This window comes from Ruditapes philippinarum, unplaced genomic scaffold (genome assembly GCF_026571515.1).
Source record: "Ruditapes philippinarum isolate M1 unplaced genomic scaffold, ASM2657151v2 ctg780_1_1_1_1, whole genome shotgun sequence".
NCBI classification, from domain to species: domain Eukaryota; kingdom Metazoa; phylum Mollusca; class Bivalvia; order Venerida; family Veneridae; genus Ruditapes; species Ruditapes philippinarum.
This window is the reverse complement of record NW_026867221.1, coordinates 19,590-38,274: the sequence shown is the minus strand read 5'-3', so window position 1 is coordinate 38,274 and position 18,685 is coordinate 19,590. Positions and strand designations below refer to the sequence as shown.

Below are 18,685 nucleotides of genomic sequence, written 5' to 3'. Positions count from 1 at the left end.
GGCAACACTAAATTTATAAATGAAATCTTAAACAGGAGACCAAAAAAATTTGAAAAAAAAAGCAGTATCAAGTACATGCAGATGTAGTTTCCTTTGACTTGAAACGGGCTATAACTGACCGGACAATTTAACATTGAAAAATGACCATAAGCGAATAACAAATAGACTCGTCCGATTTGACGGGGTGGTGGGGCAGAATGTATTTACTGAAAACGAAGAAATGATTTAACACACGCTACATGGCGTATTTATGATAGTTGAGATAGAATGTGTGATGGGTAACAACATATGTGTCTCCTTCTTCTAAACTTTACTTCTTTTGTTCAATGATCAATTTGATTCAATTACAAGTATACTGTTTTCTATCGTCTGCTGCTAGTTACTGTGTTTACCTCAAAACTACTTATAAAAGTAAAACTTCCTGGTATCAAAATGGCGCTGTCCATAAAACAAAATGGTGCGCTTTTTATACATTCTGAATGCTTTGAATTTCTAGGTGAAATGTAACACGTAAGTCAGAGTGAAATTAAACAAACATAATTCTTCCTTCTCATGAGAAGAAAGAATAATGGAATGAAGATGCTGGAACAACTAGTGTTGGCAGCGGCTAGACAAAAAGTACAACTGCAAGTGAACCTTACTTATAAATGGTAAATATGACAAATATTTCTTTAACAAGAGGGCCATGATGGCCCTGAGTCGCTCACCAGAAACAACTGCTTTACAGTGTTAGAAATAATACATTGTCAATATTTTCTGATATTTAATTTGAGCATAGAATATATTTAAACAATAATATGAAGAAATGCCATGACCTTGGGTGTTTAAGCTTTAGCTTAAACCGCGCCAATCAAATTAATATGAGCAAACTTGATAAAAGACTACCTAATAATGCTACAAAGTTTGGTGATTATATATCAATTATTTTAGTAGGAAATGATGTTCAAAGGTTCAACTATTTTTGGCTTTAGTGGCCCATAAAAGGGGCCAATCAAATTAATATGAGCAAACTTGATAAAGGAGTACATAAGAATGCTCCAGACAAAAAGTTACGTGATCATCCATTAATTAGTTCTGTAGAAATAGACGTGTAAAGGTATTTTTAGCTTTAGCTTTCGCGGCGCCTAAAAGGGGCCAATCAAATTAATATGATCAAACTTGATAAAAGACTACCCAAGAATGCTACAGACAAAAGGTGATCCTTCATCAATTAGTTATTTAGAAGAGGACGTTAAAGGTTTTCCTATTTTTAGCTCTAGAGACCCCTATAAAGGGGCCAATCAAATTAATATGAGCAAATTTGAAAAAAGATTACCCAACAATGCTACAGATAAAGTTTTGTGATCAACCATCAATTACTTCTGTAGAAATAGGTGTTTAAAGGCATTTCCATTTTTAGATTAAGCTGACCCTGAAAGGGGCCAATCACATTAATATAAGCAACTTGATATAAGACTACCCAAGAATGCTACAGACAAAGTTTGGTTATCATCCATCAATTAGTTCTTTAGTATAACATGTATAAATGTATTTCTATTTTTAGCTTTAGCGGCCCCTAAAAGGGGCCGATCAAATTAATATGAGCAAATTTGATAAAAGACTACCCAAGAATGATACAGACAAAGTTTGGTGATCATCCATCCATTAGTTCTGTAGAAGAAGATGTCTAAAGGTTTTACTTTTTTAGCCCTAGAGACCCCTAAAAGGTGCCAATCAAATTAATATGAGCAAATCTGATAAAAGACTACCCAAGAATGCTACCGACAAGTTTGGTGATCATCCATCCATTAGTTCTTTAGAAGAAGATGTCTGAAGGTTTTTCTATTTTTAGCCCGAAAGACCCCTAATAGGGTCCAATCAAATAAATATGAGCAAATTTGATAAAAGACTACCCAAGAAAGATAGAGACAAAAGTCTCCTTAGCACCCATTCGGAACTGCCTCGGCTATAATCTACAATAACCTCGGAAACAATACGGATTGAAAGTAGTTCTAACACGTGGTTTCAGATGTAAACAAACAGAGATAATGTAAAACGAATGTATATATTTGACATGTAATGTCTATTCCGGTACTCTTTTGCTTGAAAATATGTCTGACAACAATTTGTAACTGATGTTCAATTTTAAACAAATCCGACTAAATGTCATCAGGTTGTTTTTTGTACTTTCGGTTTCTACAACCATAATAATAAATATATAAATAATGTATTGTTTGCTTTTGTACCTATGAATTCACTTATTTTAGGTGGATCTTTACTACATATATTGGAAATAAACTTGTCAACAACTCCCAGCATTAAATTACTATTTGTTTACATGTTTAGTTTCTTAGCGTAGGTTAGACCGAAATACCGCATCCGTTCTGTGTATTCATACTATTGTGTTCGAGGTCCTTATCCGAAGACTGACGGAAACGGCCGAGTAGTTGCGATTGCTTAGCACCGGCTTAAGCAGAATTCCAAATTTAGACTTGAATATTGCAAAGATTTTGAATTCAGACCATCCGCGGATGTAAAATCAGTATACTGCGCAATGAGAAATGCCGATGTGACCTCCAAAATATCATTGCCTAGATCCATTATAACAAATATTTGGAAAAAAATGATCCCTGGAATAATTAAAGTCAGTCCAACTACACGAAAAATGCAGACTCGGTTTGATTGAGTCAGCGCATTAGGGATAATGAACTAGTGCAACATCCCCTGTAATATTTTCAATTAACCCGCGATGGGCGCTCTCAATTTTTGCCTTCATTGATTCCTCGTTAATTTCATTTGTACTTTATATGCTAGATCAGGCACGATAAAGGCACGAAGTACTACTAAAAATGCAAAAAATATTTGGCCATTTCAAGAAAAGTAATAGAAATTCCCCGTAAAATTATTTAATTATTTCATGCCCGTTTTGCATGAAACTAAGCCCGGAAAGAACTTCGTACCTTAAGCATTCGTAATCTCATATTTATCCAAGAGAAACAAATCTTGTTAATTTATTAATATTAATCGTCATGATTTATCTATCATGTAATTGACAGTTTTCCTTTCTTCATGTCATTGCTGTAGTTGACTATTTTTAGACTATAGGTTGACAGATTGACGCTGATATCGGATACAGGTATTAGAAATTTGAACGTTGAGCCATTTTTCGTGTGAAAGGGTACTTCAGAATTGTGGAGAGAAGAAAATAATTTAGTCTGGAATACTTTTATTCAGGTATGTTCATCAATATTGTTGCAGTTACATTAAGTGGTGCACTAAACTGTTGTCATTGACATGATCCCTGACATGATAACAACCAAATCACGTAGCATCAATTTTAAAATTTAACCAAACCATTTTATATGTTGAGCACCATTTTTCAATAAAACCTGTAACAAAATATTAAAATGTTTACAAGGAAATTAAAAAACAACTGAAGGTTACTTTTGACGTCTAATACATACAGATGTTTATATGGAATCGCACAATTTTCATAAAGAGACTTGTTACTTTCAATAAGGTTTAAATTTAAAGTAGTTTTATTTTGCGATTCACTAAGTAACCATGCATATTTTCATTCCGTTAAAGACAAGAGAAAACTTAAAAACTATTTACACTAGTAATATACATGTATTATAATAATGTATTCCTAATACACAAAGAGAAGGTCTATTAGCATGTCAAAATTATATATTTTACAGTTGCCTGAAACTTGCAATATTTTCACATCGAAATTATTCCCGGAGCTGACATAGAAAAAGCACCAGTTGACAGTTGTCACGCTGCATCAGATTCATGCTTTGCTGGAATTAGGTGAATGTATTTTGTTCAAGAGGTATCAAACAATTTATGCTTCTCCTAAATGATTACTAAATACATGTTGTTTTCTTCATACGTACTAAATAGACATCGTTAAGTATAGTGTTTAATTACAAAACGAGGATAAAACCTATACATTACGTTGATACTGTACTGTAAGAACTACACTGAACACTGTTATTTCCCTTTATTACACTGTTAAACTATAATACATCGATGTTTGTACAATTCGATTTTGTTCACAGTTATGAAAAACATCTCTTAAAGTTAATCTTAAGTTCCATTTGTTACAGAATCAGTAAAAGTAAGTACACTCATGTCCAAATTTACTTAATTTTAAAGTGTCGCATATATATGTTAATACTTTTATTTTATATTAAGAATAATATAACTTTATGTTATCAAACCTATCCGCACAGAAGCAACTTCACACAATCTTTGCACATCCTCAGACTAGGATAAAATGATATCGTTAAAAGGGGTATGCGCATATATTTCTGAAAAGTTGAAATACAATCAATGTCTTTGAACATAATTATGTTCATCCTGTTACAGTTGCATGCGACCATGTGATTTCATACATGTATTAAAAGATAGTCATCAGCACCGAATTTGTCTTATGTGACTGTGCATTTTGTTCTTAGACAATGATTTACTCTAGCCATGTTTGGTCATTTAAGAGAGATTATGCCTACCCAAGTGTATATAATGAGCGAACAGATCAAACCTCAAAATAAGTCTAATTTTGGCACAATTCCTTTCAATTTAAAAATTTACTTCGCATGGACTTTAAAAACAGACTTGGCCCAAGGAAATTTGTATAAATATACATTGGTACAAAATTAACCTGTCACGTAAATTTATAAAAAGAGTGGGACAGTTTTTTAAATATTTTTGAAGATTTATATTTTATCTAGGCACGAGTGGGAAATCCTGTAATCCCCTCCCCCACGTCTTTTGTTGTGGTCCTCCGGATCATAGATTACATATGTTTAGTGCCCTAATCGCTGATATCGGCTGCTAAAAGGTTCACTTGTTTATGATCGGTCCATCATTGATATGTGCAAATTTAGTGGCCCTAAGGTGACAATTTCTAACTCCAACAGCATGACTTATATAACATTAGATGATGTTTAATAAATGATGTTATATTTCGAATATCTATGCATATAGTTAAGAGAATAATGCCGGAAATGATAATCGGCCTGCAAAATGAAAATTTGTTCAGAGGGCTTCGTCCCGATGGTATTATTCATTTCATGGCATATTTCCACATTTTAGCCCGTCTATGGCGTGCCTTTAATACATTTGATAGATTTAAATGTAGCACCTTCAAACATTGCTTTAAAATTTCTTTCGTTGAAATTCCTATCACTATAGATTTCTACACATACAGCATCTTCTATAGAGTTGCTTCCCTTATGTGTACACAAGAATCTAGTTTTCTCGGAATGAATTTGTCGATTTTTTATCATTAAATTTCATTAAAACTGTGTTTGTACAAAATACGCAAAAGTTCTTATCATAAAATCAAGCGATTCTTGCTTTTAACCATCGTCGGATACCCACGTCCAAACCATTAAATATTTTATAATGTTTACATATGTTATGTTATGTTACATAATCAACCGTGGGTATCCGACGATGACTTTCTTTGTTGATTTAATTAAACCTACTTACTCTTTTTGTTCACTTGTTGTTTTGATGACGTAAAATGTGACCTCATTGTTTCAGTTTGTACACTTAATTGTGTTATGATAATGAGTTTTCAACTTCGTAATCGGTCAAGTGAAACTCAAAATCAGTTTAAATCAAAGGAGACTTTATAACTAGAGCTATACACAGTTACACGTATATAAAATTGCAGTTTCAAACATAAAGACGGAAATATATTTCCTATTAAAGTCTATATATTATGGTGTTCCGTTTGGACAATCGTGTTTTTGTTTTATTTCGTCCTCACAGGCGATGCAGGATAGTACGATGGTCAAAACGCGTTTTTACCATCGTACTATCGCGCTTTCAGCATCATACCATCGCGCTTTCAGTGTACCATCGTGTTTTCACCATGGTACCATCGCGCTTTCACCGTAGTACCATTGCGCTTTCACCATCGTGCCATCACGTTTTCACCATCATGCCATCGCGTTTTCATCATCGTATAATCGCGATTTCACCACCGTCCCATCGCGCTTTTACCCTCGTACCATCCCGTTTTAATCATCGTACTATCGCGCTTTTACCATCGCACCATCGCGTTTTCATCATCGTGCCCTCACATTTTCATCATCATGCCATCGGGTTTTTGACCTTCGTGCCATCGTGTTTTCACCCTCGTACCATTGTGTTATCATCATCGTACCATCGCTTTTTCACCATCATGCCACTGCGTTTTTACCATCACGCAATTGCACTTTCACCATCGTACCATTGCGTTTTCACTATCGTACCATCGCGTTAACAACATCGTGACATTGCGTTTTCACCATCGTGACATCGCGTTTTATCATCGTGTCATTGCGTTTTCCCCATCGTACTATCGCACTTCCACAATCGTGCCATCGCGTTTTCACCATCGTGCAATCGCGTTTTCACCATTGTATAATGGCGTTTTCATCATCAATTTCCATGTCATCGTGTTTTCACCATCGTGCCATCGAGTTTTCACCATCGTGCCATTGCGTTTTCACCATCGTGCCATCGTGTTTTCACCATCGTACCATCGCCATTTATCAGTTTATTCAGAACACATTCAGAAAGATATCAGAATCAAAAACATAATTTTATTTGACTTCTAAACAATACAAATTTTAAACCAGTTATCTTCACAAAAATGTTTACATTTATGTCGTTATACTTTGTAGATCAAAGACTATTTAATACATGACATAATTTAAAAAAGCAGACAACATATCCTAAGGGTTATTATAAAGTATTCAAGTAAGAATACTGGAACCACCCAAGTTGATAAAAGTCAAATAGAAGGAACAAAAACACCGCAACAATAATGTCGTGTTGAACGATCTTCAAGGATCAAAACATTTTTAGTAAAAAAGTGAATGGAGATTAAAGCGAGGCCATTTTTAAATACAAGGGCATGATTTATGTAACTTTTGTATTTCGACAACTAATCAATGCTCTACGCCAAATCAAATATCTAAGCATTGCAGTTGGCCACAAGTATAGTTTTATATGTATATGCTAACTAGTGTTCATCCATGCTGTTCTACAGAAATTAGAAACTTCCGACTGTAGCGATAGCACTATGAAAAAAAAGGAGGCGACTATGAAGGGAATTCGATATAATATCGGCTTTATTTCTTCTAGGACATTTAACACCCAGAATGTTTGAGAAATACAGCGTTTTCATTGGAAGACAAATAAAAGTGGATACGAAGGGTTTTTTGAACAAGTCTATATACAACATATGTGAACCTCGAAACAGCGCTATGGCATGAATCATAGAATTTTGTAGAAGACCAAAAGTGGATGTTACATGGTCTTGGCATTGTATTTTCAGAGACTTCTAAAACATGTGTATATTAAAAACTTTTGTTAACTATGTGAACCTCAGGACAGGAATATTTTGACCGCTGGGACACAATTTATATGTCTTTTGTAGAAGAGGTCTAAGAAATAATTTCCCCAAATACTCAACCTGGATAACCCCTGTCAACACTGTGTATATATAGGATGTTGAAGTTCAAACCACAGAGATACTTAGAGAGACTGTATAAAGTGAATGTTTCGTGTTTACATCACCTACAATGTTCTGAAATCAATATGTATGGCCATATCAAATGAACCTATGGAACATAATTACGCTCCGGGGGTCAATATTGCCCCAGGAGCATGATTTATACAAATCGATGCACCGAATTTGAGCTTAGGTTAGGCATTGTAGTTTCTGACGGGAGTGATTCAATGACTACATTTATAGTTTATTTTTAGCTATTGGAACCTGCTTATGGACTGGAACCATCTATATAATTTCTGTATATGATTAACTAAGGACAAGCCGTCGGATTCAACCTTTTGGTTTAGGAGGAGATACTGCTTTAAGAAATTGTGGACAGTGACGAACAACGACTGATGACGACGGACACATTGCTACCATAAAATATACCACTTAGGAGTTGTGCTCAGGTGAACTAAAAAAAGGCTGCTATTGATCAATTCACCGATAAACAATGTTCTAACTTGCAGATGAAAACATTTTTCTTATCAGTTATGTTTCGAGTAAAAATAACCGGCTGCATATTTCTCTATATAAATCATATGTAAAAATGCCGATAAGTGGTGAGTTATGGCATAAGATGTGTAATTGAGTGTTTCAAAAGCCATATGAAACTTCACATTATAAAACGTTATCATATTTGTGTTGCATTTGTGTCAAGTACATGATAAAGTTTAATAATGTGAAGTTTAATAGGACTCCACTGAGGTTGAAAACCCTAAAAACATTTGAATTGCTTACATGAATGAGCTGGGACACTTTAAACAGAAATATATGCAAATATAGTTACGAAATATACTTTGAAATAAATTGAAAATCGTATTTTTATGCCTTTCTTGGCCCGATTTGAGGTGGAAAGCGTTTAAACGCTCTTCAATTTGGTTCATTTTTTTACAATTTGAATAATCATTCTGGAAAAAACGAAGTGCGCGAATGATCTGTAATTTTGCACAAGTTTAGTGGCTAAACCTGCATCAAATTGTACATTTATCTGGATTAAAATATTTTCAGTCCCATCATGTCAAAAACCTCAGTGTACTCCCTTTAATTAAATCTGACGCACCAATTGGGAGACCCTATGATGGACAGTTCTTAAAGCCGTTTGGGACTGAATTGCCTTAATTTCGTCCTCTGTCATGCTTCGTCGGGCCAATCGGCCGTTGTAGATGATTTTCTTGTTGCTCTGTTTTCTTTTAGGACATTAAGTACTTTTGTTATGGGCATTGGGGTTACTTTTATATGTTTCTAAATGATCATTTTGGTGCTTTACTTATTAAACCTTTTGTAACCATAACAATTGTTAGAATTTCACTTGGCGGGGTTTCATTTTATTTACACTGTCTCGTTTATAGGAACATATTGGGGCTAAATGTGAGGTTTGGTGCACCATTAACGGGTTTAAAAAACCCCAGCAGTACTTGTGCTGCTGACCCCCGTCTGTGTTCCTCAGATGTATTTCTATGTTGCTTCATACTGTTTTGGTGACACTTTTGCTTGTGTCCCTTGTTGTTTTCTCGTCTGCGGTAAGTATCTTCCCCTTTGCCCCTAGTTTTATCTCTTTCATTTACCCCCCCCCTTCCCCGGGCCTCCTGTCCCCTTCCCCTATGCCCTTTGACTTTGTGGGCCTTTTATTCAATCATTTATTTGTTTTCTTTGAATTCTTTATCAGTAAATACATATTATTTCCTATTATTCAATCATTTATTTGTTTTCTTTGAATTCCTTATCTATAATAAGCAGGTAATGTCATGTTGTGTTAAAAAGTTAAATTATGCAATGACTTTTGCTACACCTTAATTTCTGAAATAGTGGTTTTCTACTGCGCATGCATGTATCTGTGTTTTTCCAATGTGTTTGGTTCAGACTATGTTATATACATTTATGTAAATGTGTATGGTTTTTTTTAAAATAGGTTTTTCTTTTTTATTTATGTTCAATATTTTCATTTCAAAATTTTAGCTTGTTTTCATATTTTAAATAAATATTTTTTAAACATCAATTATATTTCGATCACCATTAAAATAGTCAATCGTTTGAAATATACAACTACTTTCTCCTAGTTTGACAGTGAAAACAAATAAGCATAATGTCACTTTAATATTGTAATGATAAATAATATAACAGACTCAACTTTTACAAATATGTTCATATACTCATTACACTACCAGAAAATACCAGCTCAAAACCAGAATAATTCCAAATGTTAGATAGACTTATTAGATAAGCTTTATGCATTATAACGTTCAACAGATATACGTTTAACATAAGCAATAAGGATGTTATAACTACTAATATAGTTAATCGTACAGTCAGCGTCACCTTTAGGTAAAACCGTAGCGTAATTCTGAAAAGGAAACCGTATGTTTACGTATTATTTAATTTTGCAATTGTTCATACGTTGTTCCGTCGTTTATATACTGTGTAAGCTCTGTATAATGTTTAGAAGGTTCCTCGTCAACTTCTGCTGCATTATTTTCATAGTGGTCCACCTCGATAATATTTCTTATATTCCCCGTGTTGTCATTCCCACTGAAATTGATTTATTATATCTATTTATTATGATGAATTAAACTGTAATTGTTTTGGTGTCAAAGGGTATCGATTGATGTTACTTAGCACAGTAACACATCAAATTTTAAACACAGATAGTTAAATTACGATTAACAACACAAGACTTACGGTACTGAGTAGAGTAAATTAAAACAGTAAAGATTTGCAGAAATTGAAAGAAAGAACGAAAATAAAAGTTCGACTTACGTTTTAGAGTTAGATCCATATATGATAGATGATGTACCTAAAATATAAATAATTATGTGCTGATTTTTCTGCACCTAAATTAATTTAATATCAAACGAACAAAAAATGCATATTTGATTAATATTTTTTATAAAGAATTACAAAAAAATGTATATTTCATTGCAAAAATAAAGGCTTACCTTTCTTAGATACATTCCGTCTATACAGTATGGTTAGACCTGTTGCATATCCAACCAAAACGATACATACAACCCCGAGTATTATTGACAATGTGAACGTTGTTGTCTCTATATCACTTTTGCAGATGTCAGGTTTGTGAACTGATTTCAAACACATTACAATAAATAGCTATTTCAACTTTACTGTCGACCACAATGTATTATTAATGGCTATTCATTTATATAATATACCTCTGAGAACTGTATTATTATAGCATAATTGTACATTTAAGAACGTTTCTGCAATTGGGCGCCAACGATTTTACACAAATCTTAATGTCAACATGTATGCGTTCTATCTATTGTTTCAAAAATGTTGGTGATCACCAAAACTAAAAAAGCGAAGTAGATCGTTTACAGGCAAACAATGCCTGATTCCTACAAAAAAAGAATAATAATAAAAAAAGACAATAAATACAATACCTGTCTGTGAAGTCTCTGATAGAAACATTATCTGGTCATATGAACCGATTCTGTTCACAGTAGTTACACGATATTTCCCGTAATGTTCCTGAGTTACATTTAAGATTGTTAAATTTGTCTCCAATCCAGATGATGAAATTTGAAAACCTTCGTTACTCAATAAAAAACCCAATTATGCCTGTCTACCTAGGACCATAAAAATCCTCTGGGACCAGGTTCGGGGAAGGCGATAGCTATGAATGAGAGCCTTACTGGTACTCCAAGACTTTTCACATTGTGAAAAAAGTCATAATGGTCGCGGAGAACTGGTCATTCAGTAAATAAATAAAAAACACATTTGGAAAGAGAGACATTGGTTACTGAAAAATAAAATATAATTTTCAGGAACAAGTTTGACTGAAATATATAGAATCTCATTGATTTCTGCTTTTACAAACGTATGACATTTATTGACAGAGGCGATGCTTATGCAAGAACGTTATAATAAGATTAATTTGTAGTTTTAATTGAATAACATAGTTTATTTTTTCTTAATTCTTTATTTCTTTAGACAAAATAATTTTATTTCCCGTAATCTTATATATATATATATATATATATATATATATATATATATATATATATATATATATATATATATTAATATATATAGATATATATATATATCCAAAATGTAAAGTTTAAAACAATACGGATAAAAACAGCGGGAAAAAAAAGAATGAAGTGATGCCTTTTCCAGTTTACATTGCAATTGTTTATTAACAAAACTATAATAAATAATTGAAGAGAAATATCAACCGGTTTCACCCGTTAAAGGGATCTTCAAGATAATGACGTTAATAACGTCGCTTGGTAACGACGTCAAAACAGTGTAAAGGGACGTTACTCTTATAACGTTTTAAAGGGACATAATAATAAGCTATAATATTATTGTTATATATATATCAAAGTAATTTGAATTCAATTCTGGTTTAAGAACGTTTATTAAACAGTTTCTTTCATTCTTTCTTTTGAATGTGTCTGGTTCTCGCATTTTATAGATTGGCATTATATTAAACTTTGGAGTGATGTCTTTTGCGCAAATTGCAATGTGTCGACTGACTGGTAATAATGCATTGTCTGGATTTCGTATATGTTGGTTGTGTAATGTTACTCGATTTCTTAAATTTGAAGTTTCTCCAATATAATCTTTGGAACAACCATTACATTTCAATGCATAAATTACATTTCTAATGTCGCATGATCCTGAGAATTTTACTTTAAATTCGCGGCCATTCTTGAAATGGTATGTATTTCCTTCTATCATGTGTTTGCACAGGCCGCATTTTATAACAATAATATTATAGCTTATTATTATGTCCCTTTAAAACGTTATAAGAGTAACGTCCCTTTACACTGTTTTGACGTCGTTACCAAGCGACGTTATTAACGTCATTATCTTGAAGATCCCTTTAACGGGTGAAACCGGTTGATATTTCTCTTCAATTATTTATTATAGTTTTGTTAATAAACAATTGCAATGTAAACTGGAAAAGGCATCACTTCATTCTTTTTTTCCCGCTATATATATATATATATATATATATATATATATATGGTGACATATTGGGATCACTTTTCTGTCGTCTGTCTGTCTGTCACAAAACTTGTCTGAACTATATATATATATATATATATATATATATATATATATTTGTCTTTTGATTGTTTGGTGAAATAAAGTCAAGTAGAAATAAAGGTTATGAGAACCATTTACAGGGAGTTATCTCCCTTTCAAGTACAAATAGCATTTTAAACCTGAAACAAGGCAATATCAGTGGAATATTTGTTTAATATTATGTTTATTTACATATCATTTGCAGATAATAAATGCATTTCTTGGATTGCTCAAAACACAGATGAATGTAACTGACATATTTGTGTTCCCATCCTACACAGCGGTTTTGTGGGAGAATGGCAACCTTGGCCATCGGCTATTTAAAAAGATAAATAATAAACCCTTTTAAATATTAATATAATTTCATTGTCCAGACATAAGCTGTAAGTCCAGAAGCTTGTTACATAAATACAAATCTTGGTCATACTAATTTTAAAAATGGTCAGCTTTATTCAGAAGAAAAAAAAGTAATTTTAGGTTCATGTTGTCAGGTCAACTTAAAAACTGTTTTTTAATTCTTCATGGATTACCTTCATACTTGGACACAGCAACACTTAGGACAAGCCATTCAACCTGTCTAGACTGAACTTGACCTGTACTCCATAATTGAACTTTGATACTTGATACTTGTTAAAGGATTGTCTTCCAACTCAGACATACCATTAAATACTTTTGAAGACCAATAATTTTAATTTGCTATGATTATTTTTATTTGTGAATGGATTGTCTTCAAATATAGACGCAACAATCCTGAGGAGAAGGTTTTTTATAAAGACCCAATTGATAATAGCTTTCATCAATGACAGTAAAGGTCAAATTATTGAATTTTGCTTATTATTTGCTATGATTGGCTAAAACTTTGTTATTTTTGAATTAAATGTCTCTATAATTGAGCAAATCTATCTGGATGGCAAATCCTAAAAGAAGATTAAGCCAAATTTAAAATTGACTTGTAAAGGACAAACATATGACCTTGACCTTGTGTTGAGCTTTACCATCAAGGACAAATTATTGAAATGTACTAACTTATCATATATGGCTTTGGTTCATTCTTGGACAGAACAACACTTGATGCGAACTGATAATTAATTAAATTTTGATCTTGACCTCTACATGACCTTGACTGACTGTGAATCAAGATTGAATATAAAAGTTGATTTACTATTTGTTAAAGACTATTAAAGACTGTTATATTCACTAGAAGTGCTATTACTGCAGTATTAAATCTTCAGTGAGTTTTTCATACTTATTAAGTGTTGTCCCTGTGGTGATGGCTCTTGTTTTACCTTAAGTTATCTGAGATTTTTACCATAACATACCATAACATACCCCATCTTTAAGAAGGGGCTGTATAGTAAAAAAAATAGTGATTTACAGGCCTCATGCTGACTGTAACTATATCTGGTCAACAAGTTAAACTAAAAATCTTCAATAAATAAGTTTAAATTTACCAAAAAATATAATTTACCTTTAACATGGATGTAAAAATTTAATACTGATACAGAAACTTCTGGATTTCTCTAGTCACTGTTTATATACCTTATCAATATAGAAGTATAGCCTAATCCGTATAAAAATATGGTTGGATAAACAAATAAATGAAATTTTGAACATAAAAAAATGTTTATGCTTCACTTAAATATTTCAGGTACAGTTTCTGAAGTTCAAGCATCTTATCTTACCGATAAATGTCAATGGAAATCATTGGGTTTTACTGGATGCCAACACAAGGGACAGAACTGTAACCATACTTGATTCTATGAATGGCAAAAATGCAGAGAAATTCATCAGTTTATGGAGGTATGTACAGCTCAACTTCTTCCAAACAGATATTCAATTGATTTTTGTTTATAAACAACCTTTTTGCTGAACAAGAAGGCATGCAAATCTTAAAGAAGGAAAACTTTTTGAATGACATTTCCATGACCACTTTAGAAGATACCTTACAACCAGCATTGGATTAGTTATCAGAGATAGCTAGTTCAATCCTCTTGAGAGTGTAAATTTTCTCCACCACATGACATTCGATTTAATAAATGGCTCTCTGTCATTTGGGAGTAGTAAAGGCAGTAAACAGTAATAGTTTACATATCCAGGAGGACTGGTCGGGTAGGTCAACCTCCAAGATATGACAAAATATGTAACAAAAAGAACTTAAGAACTTAGAAATTAAAGTTTGTTATATCTTGCTGATAAAGTATAGGTACTGAAAGAAATTACTGGCTGACCTACTAATCATAGAAAGCAAAGTTATATTTTTGTTGAATTAGTCAAAAAGTTATGTATTTCATACATTTTTCCTTTATCTTTCAGAAAGCATATGGAGATTAGGGATTCCTGCCCAGAGGTACACGAAAAACTGGGACAATGGACAGCAATTGATTCAGTTTCAAATAAACAGATAGATGGCCATTCCTGTGGTGTCTTTGTACAGACTCAATCAAACCGAGTCTGCAATTCTTATGTTATTTTGTTGTGATTAATGCTTCCGAGGGATCACTTTGTTTCCAGAATTTTGTACTTATGGTAATTAAATTATACGTAGAAACATTATAAATGAAGTGATTTACACAAAATCTATTCAGTGTCTCGTCTTGTATTATGTTTTATTTGTCTGAAAGGTATATGCTTAAAACTAAAAATATTTATTGACCACCACAGGCAGATCAATCAATCAGCCAAGCACTTTTGCAGAATTATCACCCCTTTCTTTATGTTGGTTTAATTGAACTATCTAACTTTTAAATTATTTACATTGTCAAATAGTTTTAAAATTATTAACATTTCTGCTACAAGTAAATCAAATCAATTCGATAATTTGAGCTGAAAATTGTATGCTTTAAAATAATTGAATTAAAAGCTATATTTTTAAATTGTTGGGAATTGTGGGGAATGTCAGGTTCAACAAATAGCTTGATGGATGTTAAGTCTTAATGAGAGTATTTCTTAGTGCACATACATTTTGCTCTTGGATATTTAAAATATTTTTCTTAAATTTTAGAATGCAGAGTGCATTGCACATAACCTGCCACCTAAGATAATGCGTCAGGTACATTGCCTAAATTATAGGAAATATGTACGATCTGCCCTAATACTTAAAGGAGTATCGAAAGATGACAGGAGATGTGACCAGCCCGACTGCAAGGGAAAAAGGGAGTCTTGCGTTTGATACAGTGCTGTGTTTGTGGACGGTGGTTCCACACAAAATGTTGTGGAGTCACAACAAAATCAGCCATCGAAGACGATTTTGAGTGTGTGTTTTGTTTGGCTGCATATAATTAAAGCTGCATGCCTCCAGATGAGCCAAAATATTTCAAGAAAATAAACCTTAAGAAAAATGTTCTTAGATTTTGACTAATTTTGAATTATTTTTTATCTTATACTGCGTTACTAACGCAATAAGGACTATTTTTTCATATTTTGTTAATTTGAAGTGCTGATTGAAATATGAACATTATTTTCTTTGTTCACTTTACAATATTTTACATTTAAATACATTTTCAAAATGTTCTCTAAAAGTAGCTTGAATCTGGAGGCGTGCTGCTTTACATACAAAGGAGACTTTGTATTTAAGTTTATTATTCATTATTGACAGACAATAATTAGGTATATAAAAATGTTAATTTGTTTTACTTAATGTTTGTGAAGTGTCATATTCAATTGATTTTTAAACATTTTTGACTTAAAATCCCTATCATAATTGATGGCATGAAGACTAGATAATTGGTTTAAGAACTTAAACTATGGATAACATTAAATTATTTATTATTATTAAATATTTTATCATGGAACTAATATGATTTTGTTCAGAAACTTCACTTCAATACAAATCAGTATGGTTAATGTTACTGAGAATATGAAATTAAAAACTATGGCTCCATAGATATTTAAATTCCGAACTACTTTAATCATTACTATATACATGTATACTGCAATACTTTGGTTAATGTCATGGTTAGATCATTTGGTAATTATTATAATATATATCTAGATTTTATACCATTACATAAGGGGCACATTCGATAACTTATAAAAGATCAATTTCTCAAAAAAAAGTCAACTTTCCAAGTTAATCACTTAAAAATTGGAATACTGGTCCACCGACAGGTCATGTTAACTATGGATCCAATGAAAAATCCACTCTTGTCTAGGTCAGTGTCACTGGCTATTTGCCTCACTGACTTTTAATTTCATATTTGGTATGAGGTATGATTCATCGGATGGTTCTCAAATTTTTGGAGGCCTATTGATTACCTTCTTAAACTAGCCATCCAACTAGAAACTTTGGTTTCCTTTATTTGTCTTTAATAGTTATAATAGTTGTATAAAAGTTGTCTTTAATAGTAACATCCTTGTGTTGTCATGAAAATTAGGCTGTTAAAGGGTCAAGGTATTACATACAATATTTTTTACTCTTTTAGGTACATTTTTATAAATGATGGACACTGAAATACAATAATTAACAAATATGCAGATTCAAGGGTAATCCAGGATCTGAAACCATATACTCTTTCTGGTTAATAGGCGAAATATATTGGTAATCCTCAGTTGTTGTTTTTTTTTTCATTTATCATGTTCTTTCATATATGAATTACAAACATTCCAGTTAACATACTGTTGTTACATATATCGCATAAAATGCTGCACATGAGTGTAATAAAGCCATTTATACTAAGAAAGATATAACACTAGACATTATTACACTATTGTAATAACACTTTGATGTGACGTCATTTGTGTAAACATAGCGTTCAGGCGCACTAATGTTAGCGTTACATTATAGGAGTGTCAAATGAAAATGACTATTGTTAACAGTTTACCGTTCTTATTTTATATATGTGATAAATAGAATATTATATTTGTGTAGATCAAATACTAAATTTATTGAACTCATTGAATATAACAATATTATGCTCACCAGATGCTTGCATAATATGATTTTATTCAACTCGTTCAATAAATTTAGTTATAAACCAACACTCATTCAATATCCTCTATGTATTCAACATAATATATTCCATTTTAATAATTATTCAATTCTAAAACAGTAATGTAAACACACACACTAATGCACACACACACATGCACGCACTCACACACACACACATACACATACATACACAAGCACTCACACATGCTCTCTCATGCCTAAAAATCTTTTTGTCCCCTTTTTTGTATAGTGATGAATACAAATGTTATTAGTTTTCTTTACAGATAGGTTTTTTAAGCATTATTAGGTTTTTTTAGCATTATTTTACTCTTGATTTACACGACAATTCTTATGTTACAGAGGATATTCCATTTTGTCTTTAGGTAATGCAATTTGTTCTTCTATTTGTATTGTACTATATAACATTTTTCTAAATATTTCAAAACTAAAATATTTTTGATATCTTAATCCTCAGTTTTGTTCAGCATTTACCTTGAATCAAAATTGACCCAATCACCCCACCCATTCATAAAAATCTTGGTCTCTTAAAAGACCTCTTTTAAGGATCATTTTCCACAGGGCAAGAAACATTATGTAATTATGTAAGCTTTTCTTCATAGCCCTTTTGAAATTTACTAAGTTTTGAAATTTTCACTAAATATCCAAGACAAGAAGTTTGTAGGTTCTTGAATGGGTCCATCCAATTTTATCACCTTGAAGTTGATCATTTAAAACCTCTTTTATAATATGTTAGCCGATTCACCCGGGACAATTTGTGTATTTTTATGTATTTTTGAAATAAAAGTTACACACCTTACCCATTAAGTATAATGGTGTGGTTTAAAGCTGCATGCCTCCAGATGAGTAAAATTATTTCAATATAACCATACTTGAAAAATATGTACTAAGATTTCAGGAAAAGTAAAATGATTCAAGATTCAAGTAATATTTTACATGTTATTTGCAATAAATGACTGATTTTTCAGTATTTACAACTATATTTCTACTGCGTTACTAACGCAATAAGAGCTATTTATGCATAATTTGACCACTTTTTGGTAATTAATGAGGTTATAAAGCGCCATTGAAAATGTGTAAATTGCTTCCTTAAGGTTATTTCACAATGTTATACATTCAAATACATTTTCAAAATTTTCATGAAAATA

General features: G+C 32.2%; 1 pseudogene; it reads left to right on the top strand.

The window, feature by feature from the left end:
• LOC132735337 (uncharacterized) overlaps positions 1-15,929 on the top strand; it is a 30,392-nt pseudogene extending 14,463 nt beyond the window's left edge.
• Positions 15,930-18,685: the final 2,756 nt, after the last annotated feature.